Source organism: Neovison vison, chromosome 3, assembly GCF_020171115.1.
Source record: "Neovison vison isolate M4711 chromosome 3, ASM_NN_V1, whole genome shotgun sequence".
Lineage (NCBI taxonomy): Eukaryota > Metazoa > Chordata > Mammalia > Carnivora > Mustelidae > Neogale > Neogale vison.
This window is the reverse complement of record NC_058093.1, coordinates 167,691,790-167,714,039: the sequence shown is the minus strand read 5'-3', so window position 1 is coordinate 167,714,039 and position 22,250 is coordinate 167,691,790. Positions and strand designations below refer to the sequence as shown.

At 36.4% G+C, this 22,250-nt stretch overlaps 1 protein-coding gene across 2 annotated transcripts in view; it reads right to left on the bottom strand.

Moving 5' to 3' along the window:
- Positions 1 to 22,250, bottom strand: part of CHST9 (carbohydrate sulfotransferase 9) — a 226,384-nt gene that overhangs the window by 188,089 nt on the left and 16,045 nt on the right. The gene's annotated exons all lie outside the window — the stretch shown is intronic.

Sequence of the window (22,250 nt, the reverse complement as noted above, 5' to 3'; positions counted from 1 at the left end):
GAAGTTTTAAAAAAATCCACATTTACCTTTCTTCCCCAATACAGCATACATCTGCAGCACATCAACGCCAGGGAAGACGTAGGTGAACTGGAGCTCTCTGAAGACAGAAGGGACTGGAGGAGATTGTCCCTAGAATGGCAGTTTTCTACGTAACCTTAGGAATGTATTGTCCTACAGTTAATAAGACCCTCACATTTACTTAGGTGTAGCATAGCCAGACTGAGGCCACCCTATACTGGGAAGAGTACAGCAGGTTCAGGTTACCTCAAAATGATTGCAAGGGGAAGGAAGACTGTCAGAGAGGATTATTGAAGGAGTTTTGAAAAACATGTTTATAGAATAAAGGGGGGGGGGATCACTTCCTGACTGAAAAATATGTAAAAATGGAGGTTTCAATCTATCATTTTCCTCTCATGTAAAAGTAATAGATTTCTCCAACTGAAAGGGTGCATTTAAAATCCCTCTGATGTACAAAAGGATAAATATTAAAAGGTCAGATTTAAAGGGCTTCCCCCACAAGAACATGGGAGTACAGAAATCGACCTCAGATTACAGAAATCTACCTTTGTAATGAAAGGTTTAAAGAAATATTGAAGTGACTTTGTTTTAGAACAACCTCCTTTAGTGTGATCTTACCCTCTTACTTTTTGTAAGTTGCAACCATGTTTGAGAATCTAAGGAAAATGCAAATCCTCTTAGACAAATATAAACACACACAAAATTGCTTCAAGAGCAGGATGCTTAGTTATTGTCACTGGAACCCAATTTAAGAAGCCCTGCTTCCCATGAACTGCCATGCAAATACAGTCGCCTGCATGGTGAACTCACACAGTTAGTCCAGCTAATGAGGCCAAGGTCATGGCTTTGTATCTAGCACTGGCGAAAGACCTTGGCTCTGTTCTTTGCCACAGACCACATCCCCTCTTAATATGAGCTGAATGTTTTCTCACTGTCAGGACATCACATCCACTGCTGTGTCTAAAAATGATCTCTCTTTTTTTCTCCAAATATGCCTCAATTAGGGGATAATATTAATTTAGCCTTTTAAAGAGGTGTTTCGTGAGGGAGCCTGAGTGGTTCAGTCGGTTAAGCATCTGCCTTCAGCTCAGGTCATGATCCCAGGGTCTTGCGATTGAGTCCTGCCTACCGGAGGCTCCCCCTGCTTGCATGTTTGCTCATTGTCTCTCTCTTTGTGTCAAATAAATAAATAAAATCTTAAAAAAAAAAAGAGGTATATGGTGAGATGCAAGGAAAAATTTAAAAACCTGCTGTGGGGGAATAAATATTTGGTTGGTTAAAGGATAAGATTTACATGTTCTTGGCAAAAAACCATTTTCATTTAAATGGTGGCCTTCAAAGGTAACCTATGAGATCAGCATTATAAGGAAATGTGGTATGGTGATTTCCTGATTAGAAAAAACAAATCCAGGGAGCCTGGCTGTCTCAGTCATTTAAGTGTCTGCTGGCTCAGGTCAGGATCCCAGGGTCCTGGGTTTGAGCCCTGCCCGAATCCATCATCAGGCTCCCTGCTCAAGGAGAGTCTGTTCCTCCTCTCCCTATGCCCCTCCACCCACTTGTGCTCTCTCTCTCTCTCAAATAAATAAATAAAATCTTAAAAAAAAAAAAAGAAAAAAAATCCAACAAATAGTTAAAAGTGTTTATGCAGAACATCAAAAAAGTCATGTTATAAATACCTTTTTTTCCTTATAGTTTAATTATTACCCAGAAGGGGCCAAATGAAGAACAGTGATTGTTAGTATTACCTGAGGAGTTTTCTAGTATGCACTTGTCTGAGTCACCTGAGGAAGAGGCCTTTCATGAGGGCTTTTGAGCATTTCAAGCATTTTCTTGATTTTGCTAGTAGAGTAAGTTTTTAAATAAGTAGAAGAACTGGGAATATCACCATACTGCTATTTGATGGGTGGCGCTTTGCTCTTATATTGATGGAAAGCTCACATCTTATGGGCTTTCCAAACATATGCAACAGAGAACAGTTCCCGAGGGAGAGCTGCAATTTGAGGTGTTCCGAGATTGGGTCCCTCAAGGGAAATGACGAGAAGCCAGCTTTCTCTTGTCTTGATGCTGCAGTTAAACAATGAACAGACATAATTCCTGGGTGCACAAGAAGATTCGTAAGGAAAAACCAGTTAAACAAAATCCAGTACTAACAGAGAAATAGCTGTTTACAAGAAGAAAAAGACTTTTACAATCTGTCTACATAATTAAAACTTATCTCAGAAGCAAGAGGATAGAAGAAGAGGCATAAATCAGAACAGAGACAAGAACCTGTGGGAATAGTAGATGTGCAAAGCCAAAAGAGGTACTCCTTGAGGGTTTGCAGGGGAAAATTATTACCTACGAAGCTGGGAAGAAATGAAGAATTTGCCCTTCCTTTCTTCGGGAGATGTTGCTCTACTCTGACATATCCTCCTGGGTAAGAAGTCAGGAGAAAACCCGTAATTGTTATTATGGCAGATGTGAGTAGGATTGAGTGATTAAAGCCACAAGGCAGAAAGGCAATCTGGTGTAAAACGAAGAGATACGTTTGATTTTCTCCCATCTCAGTCCATTAACCCAACGTTGGTGTTAGGAAATGGCTCTCATTAAACAAAGGTGAGGCAGGAGGAGCAACACTGTTGCTTTAAGCAAACCTGAAGGTCAGTCGTGACGGGAAAACACACCTATTTAAAGATCATACATCTACCTCTACGCCTGCAGGAAAGGTGCAGACTACTGGAGACTGAAATTACTTGGAATAATGCTATTTTATGTACAAGCATTATACATTGCCATGGTCAGAGGCCTCTCCCTAGCCACACACACAGTACCTTGAACCTCACTGGTACCCAACAGTGTGCATTGCACTGAACTGAATTTGGAGCTCCAATAACAAAATACAGGCCAATTAGCTAATTGTCTAGTTGTGCTTGTAAATCCTTCATCCTATCTTCCAAATGGAGAAATATGGACTATTAAAATCCTGAAACAGGGATCTATGTGGCTTTGTTAAGAGAAAATACACATTTATTTTTATTCGCATAGCCTCTTCATTTATCCCAAATGAACACAAAAAGATAGGTAAACACAATTGTTTCACTACCTTATCTCTTTTCCAGCACTTTAAAAATCATTCCTTTAAGATGTTCAGCATCATTCATCCTCAGGAAAATGCAAATCAAAACCACAATGAGATCTCACCTCAAGCCTGTTAGAATGGCCTCCATCAAAAAGATAGGAACTAACAAATGTAGGCATGGGTGGGGAAGAAAGGGATCCCTTGCACACTGTTGGTGGGACAGTACTGATGGGGCCGCTGAAGGAGAAGCGCACGGAGGCTCTTCAAGCAATTAAAAACAGAACTACCGTATGATCCCGCAATTCCACTTCTGGTATTTATCTCGAGGAAATGGAAAAACTACGTCAAAGAGACATCTCCTCCCTCACATTCATAATAGTGTTATTTACAATAGCCAAGACATGGAAATGACCTCTGTCCACTGGTGAATGAATGAATAAAGAATATCACTCAGTGTATTCTTATTATTTTTTTGAAGATTTTATTTATTTATTTGACAGAGGGAGAGCGCACACACACAAGCAGGGGGAGCAACAGGCACAGCGAAGAGAAGCAGGCTCACCAGACCAGGGAGCCCAATGGGGGACCCCAGAGTCCTGGGATCATGACCTGAACTGATGGCAGATGCTTAACCAACTGAGCCTCCCAGGTGCCCCCTTTCTTATTATTCTTAAGGTACCATGTATCTTAAACTTACACAGTGCTGTATGTTAGTTAGTATCTCAATAAAACTTGACAAAATTATTTTAAATTACCCTGATTTCCAGGAAAAGCATTTTAGGACTTTAGTATACTAATTATTAGATGGAGGCTATTTATTTATTTATTTTTAATTTTTAAAGATTTACTTATTTGAGAGAAAGAGTGCACCAGTGGGGGAGGGAGGCAGGGGCAGAGGGAGAGAGAGAATCTTGCCCATACATGGGGCTTAATCTCACAACCCTGAAATCATGGCCTGGGCTGAAACCAATAGTTAGGCGCTTAACTAACTGAGCTACCCAGGGTGAGCCTGGAGGCAATTTATTTAAAAGGAAATTATGAGTTGTCCAGTTGGGCAGAAGTCTACAGTTTTGGGGAGGAATTTATGAAATGTAGAGAGGAGACCGTTTGGAACAAATCTGTGTAGAACGGTTTGGCACAGAAGAACCCTGGAGTCGGGAGATCACCTGCCTTTACCTTCCCCCTGAGGAGGACCTCAGTAGTCCTTGCCGGTCTCTATCTCTTCCTCATACTCTGAGCAAGTGAGAGACCACCAGGGATGAACTTCCTCAATTTACCACCTGCCCTCACCAAGTTTACTATTATCCGTCCCCGCCCACAGTTCTTTGCCTCTATCTCGCCCAGACAACTGTGAAACTCAACTCCATCAATACTGTGCCAGCCTGCGTCTTATCCTGAACCTCTTCCCCCAGGGACTTCCTCTGTAACCCTTCCAGCGACTGCCCTATTACCGTCATTGCCAGATGAGCGTCAAGACAGCCCTCTGCCCGGACGGTCTCCGGTGCCCATCTCCCAGCCAACTCTCCCCTCATCGTTGCCCAGGAAGCCAGAATATGTGAGGAGGCTCACAGGTTGCATAGGGACTGAAAACTTATGATTCCCTGGGATTTTATTTTGTTTTCCTTTTTCCTATTCTACTTACCTCCTCTATGAGTTTCCTGTTTGTATTTCTTCCCCGTTTTATTGATGTGTAGTTCCTTTTGCATTTGGGATGACAATTCTTTGTCAGTTCTAAGCATTACAAAAAAATTTTTCTTGCCTTTCTTTCCATCCTCTCCAGCTCCCTTCCCTTGCTGGTCGTGTGGTTGTCTTATTATGAAGAAGTTTTAAATCGAATTTTATCATTCTTTCCTTCTTGGTGTAGCAGCTAGTCTTGGAAAAAAGCACAGGGTATACTCAAGTGCATGAAATTGTGGAGAGGTTAGTAATTTCCAAAGACTGACCGGGGTTTGGGGAAACTAATAAAGGATAGAGTGGTTCCCAAGGGTCAGAAACAGCAACCACTTCCAGAAGTGAAGACAGGAAGTAGAGAGCTATTCTTGGAGGGGATGGAAGGAGAGGGCTGGCTGATGAGAGCTGTCATTTATCGCAAAGAGACACAGACAAGATGCTGCACTGGGGTGTTAAGGGAACCAGAAGAATCACTTTCCCATCCTCAATTTCTTCCTGCCCTGAGGACCCTGTCAGTGACTCCTGTTTGGCAAACTCTGTTGATACCTGAAGAGATCCTGCCATTTGGGACAACATGGATGAAACTCGAGGGCATGATGCTAAAGAGGGACAAATACTGTATGACCTCCCTCATACGTGGAATCTAAAAAGCCCCCCAAACCCCCAAAACCAGGAAGACTTTTTATGCAGCACATCGTGGTGAGCCTCCCAAATCACAAAGCAGGCTAGGGCATGGCAGAGATGGGAGAGAATCAAGTTTGTGTTCTTTATGAATTTTCCAAAATAATATTCCTTAGCCTCAAATATTAAGACTATTCTTCCCTATTACCTTTCAAAAGTCATAAAGTTCTGCTCTTCATATTTTAGTACTTGAATCCACCTGGAATTTATTTTTATGTACGTTGTAAGACATCCATTCCATATGGATACCATTTGCCCGACTCTTTTAATTGAGGTTATCATTTCACTACTGATTTTTAATGTTGATTTTGTTACATTTCCAATTCTTATGTATGTTTGTTGCTGCGTCTAGATACTATTCTGTTCTATTGGTCCAATGTCATATGTTTGTACGAACATCTGGGCCAATCTTGGAGGGATGGAAAATGAATCAGATTACTGATTTAATTTTGTTAATTGTTATTTGTTTATTCACTCTACTTTTTTGAGTCAGCTTTTAGAAAATTACATTGCCCACATAATTATCATTTCCTTTTGGTTTTCAAATGTACCAGCATAAAGTTGTTCATGGGATTTTGTGATTTTAAAGATCTTTCCATTCCTAATATCATGTATTCATGCCTTTTTTCTTTGATCATTTTTGCTAGAGATTTGGCTGTTTTATTTAAAAGGATATTGCAATTCTTCTCTCTCTTTTTTGGGGGGGGGCTTGTTTGTTCTCAATTTCACTGATCTCTTTCCCCATCTTTATTTCTTTCTTCATTCTATTTCTTGAGGGATATTCACTTTTTTTTCAGTCTTTTGATTGAAAATTAATTCATGTATTTTAGATCTTTCTTTTTTATAAAACACATTTAGGTAAGGTCACGAATTTCCTCCAAAACTACTTTATCAGCAAATTGCCTTTTTATGTGTAGTATTTTCATTGTCATTCAGTTCTAAATATCTTGTAATTTAAATTGATTTTGTCTTTTCTTTTAATGTTTTTTCTTCTCCTTGTGTTAGACTTAGTTTTCCTAAAGTTATCTAATTGTCTCTGTTCCTTTCTGCTTTCTTGAATCCAAAGGTTTTGTTAGTTAAGTAGTACTTTAAATTAAAAAGTAAAACTTTCTTAGCTATGATTTTTTCTTTTTTTTTTAAAGATTTTATTGAGTTTTTTGACAGAGGGAGAGAGATCACAAGTAGGCAGAGAGGCAGGCAGAGAGAGAAGGGGAAGCAGGCTCCCCACTGAGCAGAGAGCCTGACACAGGGCTCTATCCCAGGACTTTGAGATCATGACCTGAGCAAAAGGCAGATGCTTAATCAACTGAGCTACTCAGGTGCCCCATTAGCTATAAATTTTTCTAACAGTTTATAGTTTTCACAGGAACTTCAGCATTCTTTAAACAGGCACTGAATGATTTCCTCATCCTGATCTGTTTTATTTAAAAGAAATATTCATTATTAATTATTAAGTTGCTGGTATTTTATCAGTTTCTGTGTTCACTGTTAATTTTTGAGTGCTACAGTGTCTCAGTTCACTTTCTTTCTTGTTGAACTACAGCCTTAAATATTTCTTCTAATGAATATCTGAGAGTTAAATTATCTTTGATTCTGTATGTACAAACTTATCTTATTTTTGTCCTCATTCTGGAATGATGGTATGGCTAAATTCGAATTGAGGTTAAAAATTATTTTTTCTCAGCACTCTGAATATTAATAACCATTCTTTTTCTTTCTAATCTGTAATCTGGGTTAATGTTTCTGAGCAATTTTTCCAGTTTACCAATGTCTCTGTTTTTGTCTATTCTAGTGTTTATTCTGTCTACTGTATTCTTTCCAACACTGTATACTTTTATGGTATCCCAATTTCTCCTTCTCCATATCCATTTGTTTTTGTTTCATTTTGTTAGCCAGGATGCCACGGGAAGTTACTCGAGTAAGTTAGCTGAAAGCTATCAGCAGAAGTGAGGAGAAGGGACAAAAGCAGGGAAGGAATGTGTTTCATTTTCTAGAACCAACAGTTCCAAGCAAGGAAATGCCTTGCAGGTGTTACACCAATAGCCAGTTGGAGGGCTGCCTGGTTGACTCAGTCAGTTGAGCTTCTGTCTCTTGATTTTGGCTCTGGGTCATGATGTCAGGGTCCTGGGATGAAACCTGCCCTGCCTAGGGTTCTATATTCCGCGGGGAGTCTGCTTGAGATCCTCCGCCCCCCTCTCTGTCCCTCCCCCCTGCATGCCTGTGTTCTCTCTTTCTCTCTCTCTCAAATAATAAAGAAATACATCTTTAAAAGAAAATGAGCCTGTTTGAGCTGGATTGGAGATAAAAACCTGTGCAGAAGCCCCTCTGAGTTGTCCTGAAGTTACCTTTAGATCATTATAAGATTTCCTACTATGGGTAAGTTTTCTGCCATTTTTTGAACGCATGACATAGGCACTAGCATGTTGACATGCTAGACATGCACAGTTGAACTGAAGTGTTTGTGTAGCTTCCCTAACCCCATGGAGAGACAACGCTTTGAAAGCAATCTCCCTGTCTCCTTACTTCTAACAAATAACAAAAAGTTCTTTGCTTTTAACATTTCTTTGGGTTGTGTTCAATTTGGTGCACCCCAAGCAGCAAACCCCTCGAGTCTGGTTACATTTTTTCCTCTGCTTTCCGAGTTTGTGGTACTGTTATTTATAATAGAAAATATCTGTTTGGTGTTCCTCCCCATTTCTCACACAGAGCTCCTAAAACCTTTGACATTTCCTTAGAGATGAGTGATAAAGGTATCTTCTGTTATGTTAACAAGGTGACTTTACCTAGCCTCTAGGTCAAGTAAGAATGGGTGCTGGCTGCCAAGTGAACTAACCCTGAAGGACAGTTGGAACTTTTCAGTCTCAGTCCCTGACCTCTGGGGACAGGTGAGGTGCTGGAGGCTCAATCAATCACCAGTGCCCAATGATTTAATCAATCATTCCTATATAATATTAGAAACCTCCATAAAACCCAAAACAACAGGGTTCAGAGAGTTTTCAGGTTGGTGAACCAGAATGCATCCATATGGATGTGACACACACCAGTTCTGTGGGGACAAAATTTCCTGAGCTTGGGATATTTCCTTGCATTTTGTACTTCATCTGGCTATTCATCTATATCCTTTATAATATTCTTTTATGATAAACCAGTAATCTAGTAAGTAAAATGTTTCTCTGAGTTCTGTAAGCCTTTGTAGGCAAACGAATGGAAACTGAGAAGGGGGTTGTGGGATCCTCCAATCTACAGCCAATTGGTTAGAAGCAGGGGTGACAATCTGGACTTGTGATTGACATCTGAAGTGGAGGGAGGCAGGGGTAGGGCTTGGGGTGAGCAGCAAGAGGGAGATGTCTTCAAGGACTGAGCCCTTAACCTGTAGGAACTGATGTTATCTCCCGGCGGACAGTGTTAGAACAGAGTAAAACTTATGTGATACCTGGTCGGTGGTCATGGAGAACTGGAGAGCTGCTTGGTGAAGCTGGATAAATCATACATACCAGGAAGTTTTATATACTTTTACTAGAAACTATCCTTTACTCTTCGGATATTTTAAATGTATTCTAAAGTTTTTGTCAGACTGCGCCTAAATTTTGCACCCAAGAACCTAAATTTTGCTTGTAAATCTTTTAGCATTAGATTTATTCATGATCTTGGAATTCTTATTAAGCTCATTTCAGTTACAATAGTTTTTAAATTTTTATTTTGCCTCAAAATTATATCTTGGGCTCCTATCCAGATCTTCAAAGACTCCACCATTGTGGGCTTGGTTTTTGGCTTAGGGTGATCCTGGGGCTGTAGAAACCAGTCAGTGAGCCTAGCTACCAGCTCCCAAGTGGAAGCTAAACTCAAAGCTTCCACACTCAAAGTCTCACAAACTCATAATTTCTGCCTGTTTCACCAGTTTTGCTTGTTTACTTCTGTTTTTGATTTTGAATCTGGTTTTATATTATTATTCTTTTTTTTTTTTAACTTCATTTTCCATTGTCCAGTCTGGGGAACAGACTAGGATACTAAAACATAAGCATATTTCCTTCTCTTGACCAGAAATCCCCAAGTAAACTTTTCAGACATAATTTTATCTGTAAAAACGGGACAATGAAATCTGCACTATATATATGATGGCTTTAGAAAACATTAAGTCAAACAGAATATGTGATCTTTTGGTAATATTATAAAGCATTTATAATTATAAAGCATTTTAGTAATCCGGTTTAAGTAAATTAAGTTTTTATTTGATAATTATTATAGGTATATAAACTCTTAAAAATCTATCCTTTTTATCATCCATAGTGACATTAAATTATGATATGCAGTCAAAGGATATTTAGTCAATTATGGACAGTGTTTTATTTAAACTTATTTAGTTACTATAAAATGTGTTAGCAACATTTTTATTTAAATTTATTTAGTTATTGTAAAATGTGTTAGCAACCAATACTGTAAATTTTCATTGAATTACTCTTAACTGAATGAGAAATGTGACCTTTATTTATATTATTTAATGTTTTTACTGTTCTAAAGTTAAATAACTATTTTAATCCATTTTATTATTTTACAATTTCTGAAATCCTATAAAGAATTTCTATATGCTTTCACTCAATCCTTGAAAACAATTTTTAATCCTTAAAAAATGTTTAAAGCTATCATTTTGAAATTAATTTTAGACTCACATAGAAGTTGCAAAGATAGAGTCCCTGTGTACCCTTTGCTCAACTTCCCTCAATGATAACATTTTACGTATCCATTGAACAACTTATCAAGATCACGAGCTGATGATAGTCCATGTGAAAGGCAGAAAAAGCCCCACCCACCCACCTAAAGAGAAGCCTCCTCATCAGAGCCTGTGACTATATTACTTTACATGGCAATGGGGAATTAATGCAGATAAAATCAAAAGGTTTGCTAATTCACCGGCCTTTATTTAGGGAGAATATTCTGGATTACCTGGGTGGGCACAATATAATCACCAGGGTCCTTAAAAGTGTAAGAAGGGAGCAGCAGAGGAAGTCAGTGATGTGATGAGAGAAGAAGGCAAATCACCTTCCTTAGCTTTGGAGATGGTGGAAATGGAAGAAGGGAATCACGAGCCAAGAAATGCAGGTGGCCTCAACAAGACAAGAAAGGAAATAGGTCCTAACTGGAGACTACAGAAAGAAATGGGGACCTGCTGACACCTTGACTTGAGTCTGTTACACCCAAACACAGGACTGCAAAATCATACATTTGTGCTGTTTAAACCACTAAATTTTCTAAAATCTGTGATAGCTGCAAAGAAAACTAATACAGTTCAATACTTTTATAAAGTAGCATTTTAAATGGAGACAGTTTGTGAAATTGCTGTGAATGGGAAGAATAATACTGATCTTTTCAAACACTTTTCGCATGGTTTCTCAAGTATAGTGTTTTCTGGTCTATTTCTGTGATAGCTCAATTGTTCAATTTTTTTGTTCTGTTTTGGCATATGGAATGCAGAAACATATTCCTTTACTAGACACTAATTTATAGGTTCTTCCTTATGTATTTTGTTACTTTGATTTCCTGTATAATTTATTTAACAGGTACCTTCTCCTTTTAGCTGGTGTAATTAAAATTTAATTATAATTAAAATTTTTAACAAGACAAGGCTTTGCCCTTATATTCTTTGTTTTAGAAGAATAAGTTTTAAACTCACATTTTACATCCTAATGTTCAGTGTAGAGTTATTTGTCTGTTTTTAGGCAACAATAGTCTGTCTTTATAGACCATGGGGGACTAAAAGCAAAAGACTTTGCAAACATTTATTTAACACAACCATTTGTATAAGAGAGGGGAGAAAACCCCTCATAGAGATTATTGTTAAATGAATTGTTCATCTCTTCCTCATGTTTACTTGTGCCCTATTCTAAAGTGTTAAATACAGAGAACACAAAAATGTTGTCTTTCACGTTTGTTTAAGCCTTGTCACAGGAATTTGTACCTGTATTTACCTGTCCGTCGTCAGTCGTCAGGATCACATTAAGCAACACAGAGAGGGCCAAATTCTATTTTATCAAAGGGACCTATGAAGACAGAAGAAAGCTGGAAAATGTTTTTTTGGAGTTCTGGGATTTGGCCATGGTGGTAGGAGAACGTGGCAGTTTGAGGGAGCCTGAGACAATGTGAAGCCGACACCAGCAAGGGATTATGCCAGAGAAGGTGAGGGAGTTAGCAAGTCCAGTGGAGTGACTGTTAGTGACAAGAGAAGCTAATAATGGAACCTAAGAAGTACCACGTAACAGATGATTTCTGGTCCACAACTGGGATCAACTGTGGTATAAGCAATAGAAATGCGTAGGTGACAAGTAAGAAGCAGAATTAAAGAATAAAGTAGGTGTTGGGGTGCCTCCCTAATTTCCATTCTGGTTTTCTGTCTGGAAGCCTCACCATTTAGAACAGAACTTCCTCACCTCTAGCTCCAGTGATGGGCCCGAAATAGTGTAATCCTAACAGGATTTTCTAGTCAAAACAGTAATTTCAGAAATGGCCTGGTATATTAGTTTCCTGGGGCTGCCATAACAAATGACTACAAACTTAACAGACTGTAGGCATCAGAAAGAATAAGGTTAGCCATTGGCCAGGAAATTCCCAGGCAGAGATTGGAATAGATTATATTCCATTCCAGAAAACCTCTGTCTTTTTGTTTATGAACATTCTCTTGTCTTTCATTACTGGAGGCTGTTTATTGTAGTATAAGTTAAGTATGTGGTTACTTTGTATTACACACAAATGATATATATAACATACATTCTATGTTACTATGTAGTGTATTGTTGCTAAGTATGAAGATTTTGGAGCCTGAATGCCTGTATGCAAATCACAGTTTGAGGATTTCCTTGTTCTGTGATGCAGCTTAGCATGTATACTTTGTGTGCCTCACTTTCCCCACAACTAAACTGGGGATAATAAAAACATCAACCATGTGAGGTTGCTGTGAAATAATACATGTAAAGTATTTGGAAGAATGCTTGGCCCATAGAAGTGCTCTACAATACTAAGACATTAATATCTTTACCTTCTACATGCCCAGCGCAGGGACAGGTGCATTCTGGTTAATTGATAAGTATTTGTTGAAAGATTGGGTATTTTTACTTGAAAAGGCAATCTGTTTTTGCTGTTAGAGAGGTTTATTCTTTCAATTCCAGCCAATTCAATCTAGTCAATAAACAACTATTAGGTTCAAATACAAGTAAGGCTGTGTGCCAGACACTGTATACAAAGCCAAAATGGGTAAGGTTTAATCTCTGATCTTCATCAGAGAATATTTGAAACTATCTCCTCATTACTTGCACAAGTTGGTTCTGGTAGAGCCTTCTAGAACAACTCGTAACAAATCTGTTCTCTTTTACATGACAGACTTTCCAATTATTGAAAACAATTATCCTGCCTACTCCTAATCTTTTTTACTCCAGGATAAACAATAAATATACACAATTCCTTCAGCCATTCCTTACAGGACAGGGTTTAGGGGCATTAAATCAACTTAATCATTCTCCTCCAGACACATCTGAGTTTGTTAATGCTCTTCTTCAAATGCAGGGCTCAGAAGTAGATACAATAATCTGAGCATGATTGAATGGATGGATAGTGTTATGAGGATTTGTACTATAAAAATAATAGCTAAACTTGAGTGCATCCAGAGATAAAATGGGAGAATAAAACAGGATATAGGTTAGAGCCTCAGGGGTTTCCTAGAAAGAGCTTCTAAAAAAATCAGAGGAAAAGACTGTGAAATAAGAAATGCCATAAAGAATGTGCATTACAAAACCAAGACAGAATATTATTATATGGTAGGCAGTAAATAAAATATTCACTTAATAAATACACATAAGGAAAGCATTTAAGAAAGAGTAGGGATAAGAATTAGCTATAAAATACCATTTCCCCCCAAAGTGGAAGAAGATGAGACCAGCAAAGATGATTTGGTCAATGTGGAAATTACTGAGAGAAGATCAAAAAGACCAAAGGATTTTGAAGAGTGGAACTGCAAGATGAGAATTTACTATTCAAACCACTAGTTTGAAATGTTGGAAGAGAACAAGTATATGGACTTCAGTGCACAGTAGGGAAGGATAGTTGTTATACCTACAGATGTTATTCATATACTCTTGAATAATAATGAATAACATCTTAAACAATAATGAAGTATTTGGAGTATTATGTAAATAAGCCATATATACTAATTTAAAATTTCTTTTAAATGTAAATAAGCCATATATACTAATTTAAATTTTCTTTTCTGTTTCAGTGACAGCAAGACATGAATTTTTCATGTTGAGTTATAGAAGGAGTTACTTCTCAGGGAGACAGTCCAATGTGTACAGGAAGTACATAACCTAGTTAGTTTCGTGGGTCATTATGATTGGAAAAGTGATATAATCCAAAAACACAGTAAGGCAGGAGAGAGAGAGACAAAACTGGGGGAAGGAAAGAGAATTTTAAAAGTTTCATCATGACATATCTATTTCCCAAAAACCTCAAAAAAAAAAAAAAAAGCAAATGGCAGCATTTAAGAGACAAGAGGCAATAGAACATTAGAAAGGCATTTACTTCTTATGAGTAAGCAGTAGTTTCAATTAGTATGTTAGCTACAACACAAAATGGAATAGATTAAATTGGTTTTGAAATGTTAGTTTTTACAGTAAAATAGCAATATTTATACTTAACTAATAAATATTTAAAACTACTCCTAGTATAAAAATTCTTGTAATAAATGCTTTAAACAAAAGTTTGGCATAAATCTTTTTAAAAGATTGAGCAGGGAGGGGCCCTGGAGGAGGGAGAAGGACAAGCAGACTCTTGCTGAGCACAGAGCCCACTGGGTGGCCTAATCTCAGGACCCTGAGATCAAGTCATGAGCCCAAATCAAGAGTTGGCAGGACACTTAACTGAATGCATCACCCAGTTGCCCACAGACATATTTTCAAGCAAATATTTTTATGATAAGACAATAAAAGATAGATAAATGCTATTATTACTGTTTACCATTTAGACAAAATGTCTTTTATATATCATCATGTCATCACCTGTGTATTACATTATTTCTAAATCCCCTCTTCTGCTCATCACAGTAATAATAACATCCCTGTAAAGGTGTTATATGTATAGATTATCCCGCTTCCTTATGTCAGATATATTAGGGAGTTATTTCTGTTAATGATTAATTAGCTAGACAGTCAATATCTATTTGGAAGATTGATTTTTTTCCTTCATTATATGTTGTCTTGATATCTGATGTGTTGCTTTTATATAATGTCTATTATAGAAAGGGTAATACCGTTACCATAAAGTAGGAAATTCTATGGCTAACATAAAGCTCTCTAAAACACTAGAAATGCATTATATTCTAAAAGGAATATGATTTGTTTCTTATAGATAGTAAAGTTTGTAAGCCAAGCATTCATGGCTAGCTCCAAGCAATCTCATGCAAATATTTATTAAATTCTCCTATGTGCTTCCTCTCTCTCCTCTGTTTCACGTTCTAGCCCATCTGTGCTTAGCCTGCAACCATTTAATAGAGAAATAACATGAACAAAAACAGCAGAGGTGCTAATCTACAAATCTTGCTTTAAAAAAGGAAAATAAATCTGCAAAAATATCTACTGACAAAAATCATATAGTAGGCTCTTAAGGCATTTTTAGAGAACACGCCACAAAAATAGCGCTCATATTACAATATCAAAGTGACTGCCTGAAGTAGTTATTGAAATAAGTACAGATACATTGGGAAGCCTGAAATGATGCCAACAAATAAAAGCAGGAATAACATACAACTGAAAATTAGCATTCCAAAGAAAAGCAGGAAATACAATAAAACGTAAAAAAAAAAAACTTGTGAAAAAACATTATGAGACCTCAAGGACGATACAAAATTATGAATAATTAGTGCTGCTTTTAATGTTATTATTGTACTAGTTGGTTTTAATTAATTTAGTTAATGAGTCAAGGAAGAGGATTTCTACTTAAGTAGTGGCAGATTAGACTCATGTATTCCCTCTTCAAACTCTTCTAAAATAAAAGCAAAGAAACTAGAAAAAAAATGTACAAAGATATAAATAAGGAAAGAGAAGATGATTATAAGACAGAGAAAAAATAAATTTTTAGAAAATGAAATGCAAAAAGAGGGGGTATAACTAACTTAGAAAAACCATAAATGCTCAGGTCAATGTGTTTTCATAGATACCCACAAGAAAAAAGATGCTATGCACTATCAAACCTAGGAAAGGTATCCTATGTTCTGCAGAAGAGTAAAGGCAAGAGAGAAGGTAATGGATAACCAGAAAAGAAGCAAGGCAGAGAAGAGGGGAAAAAACGAACCAAAATTAACTAAACAAAGACAACAACAAATTCAAACAAACTATCCTTAGAGAGAAAAGAAAACATTTTAGTTCCACCAAAGTGAGACAGGACTCTGTATTTAATTTAAAAAGAAAGAAAGAAAGAGAAAAGAATGAAATGAAACTCTTGCAAATAAAAAATATAACCAAAATGAAAATCCAGTCTGTACATTAGAAGATGGTTAGGATGCCTTCTCAGAAGGCAGAGTAAAAGGACAAAGAGATGCAAAATTGGACAGGAAAAAAACAAACAAACAAACTCCAGGAAATATGATTCATCTAAGATATTCAACATTTGAATAAAGAGTCCCAGACAGAGAGAACTGAGAAAGCAAAAGGAAGGAGACTATTAGTTTTATAATTCAAGAAAATTTCAGGGAACTGAAGGACATGAATTTACAGACTTGAAGGGATCTCTGAGCACTTCGGCACAAGGGATATGAAATAAATTTATCAAGGGAGATCATACTGACATTTCAGAACACTAGGAATAAAGAAAGGATTCCATGCATTGTCCGAGAGAAACAAACGATCATACCCAGGGAATCAAGAATCAGAACGACAGATTTGTTGACAGCAACACGGGAATCCAAAATGGAACAAGAATGCCTTCAAAATTCTCAAGGGAAGTCATTTCCACTTAAAATTCTTAAATGCTACCAAATTCTATCAAAGTCCCAATCAAAGTGGTGGATAGAACAAATATTTTCAGACAAGTTCTCAAAAAAGATTTAGCTCTCCAGAAACTACAGAAGGAACTGATGAAGCAAGGGCATAAGATGAGAAGAAATGGGATACAGAAAACTACTGGTCCAGAAGAGGAGAGAGAGAGGACATGAAAGGAGCTTCTAGTTAGTAGTGAAAGGATAAAAGTTGTATAACAGGTGTAGAGGGTAAGCAGTTCACACTAGAGCAAAACAGAGGCTTGGGAGAAAGTTTCTGGAAAGATAAATCTAGTAGACTCTCTGATTTGTCTGAACATTTAGAGGGGATACTTAATTATGAAGACTTTGACCAAATTAGTGATTAAAAACTTAGAACATTAAACAAATGAAAGAGCAAGACACTATTAACTTCAGGGAAAACAGAAAATGTAGAAAAGGAAAAAAATTAGATTGAGCTGCATGGCTAGGCTCTGGATAACATATATGCAGCCCTGATAAAGAATTCACTGAAAATGTTTGCAAACAAAATGCTATCCCTACATTGCAAAGAGAGGAGGGTTGGTAGGTGAAGGACGGATGCGTGTGGTAAAATGAGGGAAAAAAAAAGACGAGGAAAGACTCTTCTATCATGGTGGAAAGTCAACAGATAAAGCCTAAAACTAAAATATCAAGTTCTAAAATGTAGATATTGTTTAGAGAGAAGGAAGCAAATACCAAAATATGGAAGCTCACATGATTCATAATGGACAAAACCAGAATCTAAATTTGGTTTGTCTGCCTCCAAATTACATTCTTTCCACTAAACTTAAGTATACCCCTCAAATTGAGGGATGCCAAAATTGTGATCTTTATTAAAATTTGCTCAAAATGAGATCATTCACTTTTTTATTACCGGAAGTTATTGAAAGTCAGAGATAAGTAAACTGAAAACCTAAACTGAAAACCTAATAAGATATAAGGGGTTATTTGTCTTAAGAAAATATCCTCTTTCCAACACAGGTAGACACTTTTATATCATTTACCCACATCATAGGAACTTATAAAAGTAGACATCAATACTGAAATGTAATGATTATGTTAACTGGTGATCCAGGCAAACACAGAGAACTTCCTTCATATGGTTACAAGTTATTTCCTTCTTGCTATTGCAAAATATGTTCTCTGTATTCGTGACCATTTCAGGCCATTGATCTGTTGACCATTCTGAAAGGTCTCATATCTCTAGCTACTATGGTGATGGTTGCTTGTTCAACCTTTAACAATATCACCCGTTTCTTTTTTTCTTTCTTTCTTGGAGTTTGAATTTTTATTTTCTGTTCAGTCCCCATGAAATGATCTAATTTTTGTAAAGATGAAAATGTAACCCATGTTCCACTTCTAATGTAACTCATCTAATCTGCTCTCACATTTTTAAATGTCTACTGGATATTTCCATCATATAGTCTACCATTTCTCACACTTCTTAACTGTTCCAAATTCCTTATGATGACAATCAAGGCCATTTCTGATATAGTTCTTGATTATTTCCTTAATTTTATCACTCATATCTTGATCTGAAAATTTACTCTTAAGGTAGGATAAATTATTTAAATTCTTAAGAACTAACCATTCATTTTTGTCTGTGGTCATAGGAACACTCTCTCCTTTCTTGTTCAGACCCTCTGCCAACCTCAAGCTGGTCCCTGTTAGTTCTTTAGGACTCATCTTTGAGGTGATGCTCATGATAACCCCCATATCAAACACAGTGCCTTAGACATAGTGAGTGGAACATAAAGATGTGTTGAATAAATGAATAAAAACACTTTTGGGTAGATAATTTATCTCTAGATAGTATCTTCAGTTCAACACAAATAAGCTGCTTCATCAGTCTTTCTTAAGTATTGCTTATTTAAATAATTTTCCTTTTCTTAAAAAGTCACTAGATTTTGTGTTGTTTTTGTTATTGTTGTTGTTTTATCTAAAGTGAGAAACTCTTTCATCTGCCTTTTAGGCTCTTCATAAAGTGGTCTGCAACCTAACTTCCTGTTGCCCCCCCAATAGAAACAATTCTCTCTAATCTACAGATTCCTGAGTAATTCATGCCCATCTGTACGTACATCAGTTTGTTTTTCTATTTATGACATCTGTCCTGAAACTTTCTTCCCTTCTGACTTCAATCCTTATACATGAGCAGCTCAAGGCTAACTTCTCTCATAAAATCTCAGAACTACTCTTGACTATATTGATGATAATAGAAACATTTTAGTCATTTATCAAATGTATTTTGAGAATCTGTTATTTGACAGGCATTGTTTAGGTTCTGGGGCACAAAAGTAAGTTGTGAAAAAGCAAGAACAAGCTAAAACAAATTAAACATATGATTACAAAGTGTGACAAATGCTAAAAGCAAGGGGCAAGGTAACACAATATAGTATTATTAACTCTATGGTTTCACACATGTTAGGCGATCTAAAAAAACACAAAAGCTAAAAAACAACAATAAAAAAGAACTTATAGAAACAGAGCATAATGGTGGTTAACAGAGGCTGGAAGTTGGGAAACGAGGGAGTTGCTGGTCAAAGAGTATAAACCTTCAGTTATAAGATACGTAAGTTCTGGGGATGTAATATATAGTACGGTGACTATAGGTAATAACACTATATTGTGTACTTGAAAATTGCTAAGAGAGTAGATCTTAAGCATTCTTAGCATACAACACACAAAAAAGGTAGCTATATGAAGTGACAGGTATGATAATTAGCCTGACTGTGGTAATCATTTCACAATGTATATTTATCAAATCATAATGTTGTACATGGCAAAAAAGATAAAATGTATCTTGAGTTGGCATGACTTAATCAGTGATCTCTTTAAAAGTAGGTCCAGGACTTCTTTGGAGCTAGAGATACTCTCCTACTGGCTTTGAAGAAGGAGAAAGTTAGCTATGAACTTCTTATGCGGAGGAGTGGCCTTCAGAATTGAGGGTCTCATCCCGTAGCTGTACTAAGTGAACTCTGGCCATAAGCTCAAAAAGCTTAGAAGACCCTGGGATTCAGATGAGAATGCAGCCCAGCCAAGAGCTTGATTACAGCCTTGTGATACTATAAGGGGATCCAGTTAAGTTGCTCCTAACTTCACACCAGGGAAAGATATCAGAGATAAAGAGGGGGTATAAAATAATGGTAAGGGAGTCAATTCTCCAAGAAGATAAAACAATCCTTAACATGCGAGTGTAACAATAGAGCATCAAACTATGTGACGCAAAAGTTGGTAGAACTGCAAGGAAAAACAGATAAATCCACTATTATAGTTGGAGACTTCAACAACCATCTATCAGAAATGAACAGATCCAGGGGCACCTGGGTGGCTCAGTCAGTTAAGCATCTGATTTCAGAGCAGGTCATGATCCCAGGATCCCAGGATCAAGCCCTGCATCAGACTCCCTGCTCAGAAGTAGAGGTTCTCTCTTTCCTTCTGCCCCTCCTCCCCACTCATGCTTTCTCTCTCTCACTCTCTCTCTCTCAATAAGTAAAATCAGAAAGAAAGAAAGAAAGAAAGAAAGAAAGAAAGAAAGAAGAAATAGAATCCAGTAGAAAAAAAATCAATGAAGGCATAATTTTACTCAATAATATGATCAATCAACTGAATATAATGGATAGTTATATTACATCACCCAACAACCAAAATACACATTCTTCTGAAGTGTACATGGGAGACATTTACCAAGATAAACCACATTCTGGGGCCATAAAACAGGCATTAAAATTTCTAAAAGAATAGAAATCACTGAATGTCTCTTCTTAAATCAGAAATCAATAACAGAAAGATGTCTGGAAATTTTCAAAATACTTGGAGATTAAACAACATGCCTTTAAAGAACACATGGGTCAAAGAAGAAATTTCAAGAGAAATAAAAAATATTTTGAATTAAAAGAAAATGAAAAACACAACCTATCAAAATTTATGGTACACTATACTATCAGTGCTTAGAGAGAAACTTAGAACACTGAACTCATATATTATCTAAAATCAATCTTCTAAGCTCCTAACTTAGGAACTTAGAAAATGAAGAGCACATTAATTCCAGAGTAAGTAGAAGAAAAAAAAAATAGAACAGAAATCAATGAAATATTAAATAGGAAGTCAATAGAGAAAATCAACAAAACTCTATGCTCACAAATTTGATAACTTATATGAAGTGGACCAACTCTTTGAAAGACAGAATCTGCTGAAAATCACACAAAAAGAAATAATCTGAATAGGCCTATATCCATTAAAGAAATTGACTCAATAGTTAATAACCTTCCAAAACAGAACCATCAGGCCCAGAAGGGTTCACTGGTGAATTCTACTAAACACTAAAGGTTATACCAATTCTTCATATTTTCTGAAAGAAGATAGAAGCAGGGGGAATTATCTCTAACTTGGTCTATGAGGTCAACATTACCCTATACTAAACCCAAACAAAGCCAGTACAAGAAAAGAAAATTATAAACCCATATCTTTTATGAACATAGATGCAAAAATCCTCAACAAAGTGTTACCAAATCAAATCCATCAATGTATAAAAATAATTATACACAATGACCAAGTAGGATTTATCCCACATATGCAAGGCTGATTCAACATTCGAAAATCAGTCAATATAACCCTTCACATCAATAGGCTAAAAAAGAAAAATCACAAGTGTATCAATAGAGGCAAAACAAAACAAACAAACTTTTGAGAAACACTAACTCCAATTCATGATAAAAACTCAATAAACTAGAAATTGAGAAGAACTTCCTCACCTTGATAAAAAAATTAGCTACAAAAACTCTTTAGCCAACATTATACTTAATTATATACACTCAAAGCTTTCTTAACTAAGGTCAGGAAAAAGGCAAGGATGTCTCCTCTCACCACTTTTCAACAAGTCCTGGTTAATGCAGTAAGATTTAAAAAAAAGAAAAGGAAATAAAAGGTATACATTTGTTATGGAGACATAAAACTCTCTGCTTACAGATCACGTAATCATCTATGTAGGAAAAAAGTCAACAAAAAAACCTCTTGGAACTAATAAGTGATGATAGTAAGATTGTAGGTTATAAGTTAATACACCACAAAAAATACAAAAGTCAATCACTCTACTATAACCCAGCAATGAACAAGTGGAATTTTTGAAATAAAAAAGACAATGCCATTACATTAGTAACCAACTCAAATTAAATACTTAGGTATAAACATAACAAAATATGTGCGAAATCTATATGAAGGAAACTACAAAATCTTGATGAAAGAAATGGAAGCACAAAATACATGGAGTGATAATCCATGTTCATGGATAGAAAGATTCAATATTGTCAAGATGTCAGTTGTTTCCAACTTGAGCTACAGATTCAATGCAATCCCAATCAAAATCCCAGTCAGTTCTTTGTGGATAGCAACAAACTGATTCTAAAGTTTGTATGAGAGGCAGAAGTCTCAAACAGTCATCACAATATTAAAGAGAAAGAATAAAGTTGGGGGACAGTGACATTACTCAAACTCAAGACTTAATATAAAGATATAATAATCAAGACAGCAAGGTATTAGTGAAAGAATAGAAAAATAAGTCAATGGAACACAATAGAAAACTCAGAAATAGACCCCCATAAAATCAGTCAACTGATCCTCAAGAAAGGAGCAAATACAATAAAACAAAGATAGGTTTTTGTTTTTGTTTTTTTAACAAATTGTATTGGATTAACTGGACATCCACAAGCAAAAAAAATGAATCTAGACATAGAACTTACACCACTCACAAAAATTAACCTGAAATGAATCACAGACTTTATGTTGAACAAAAAA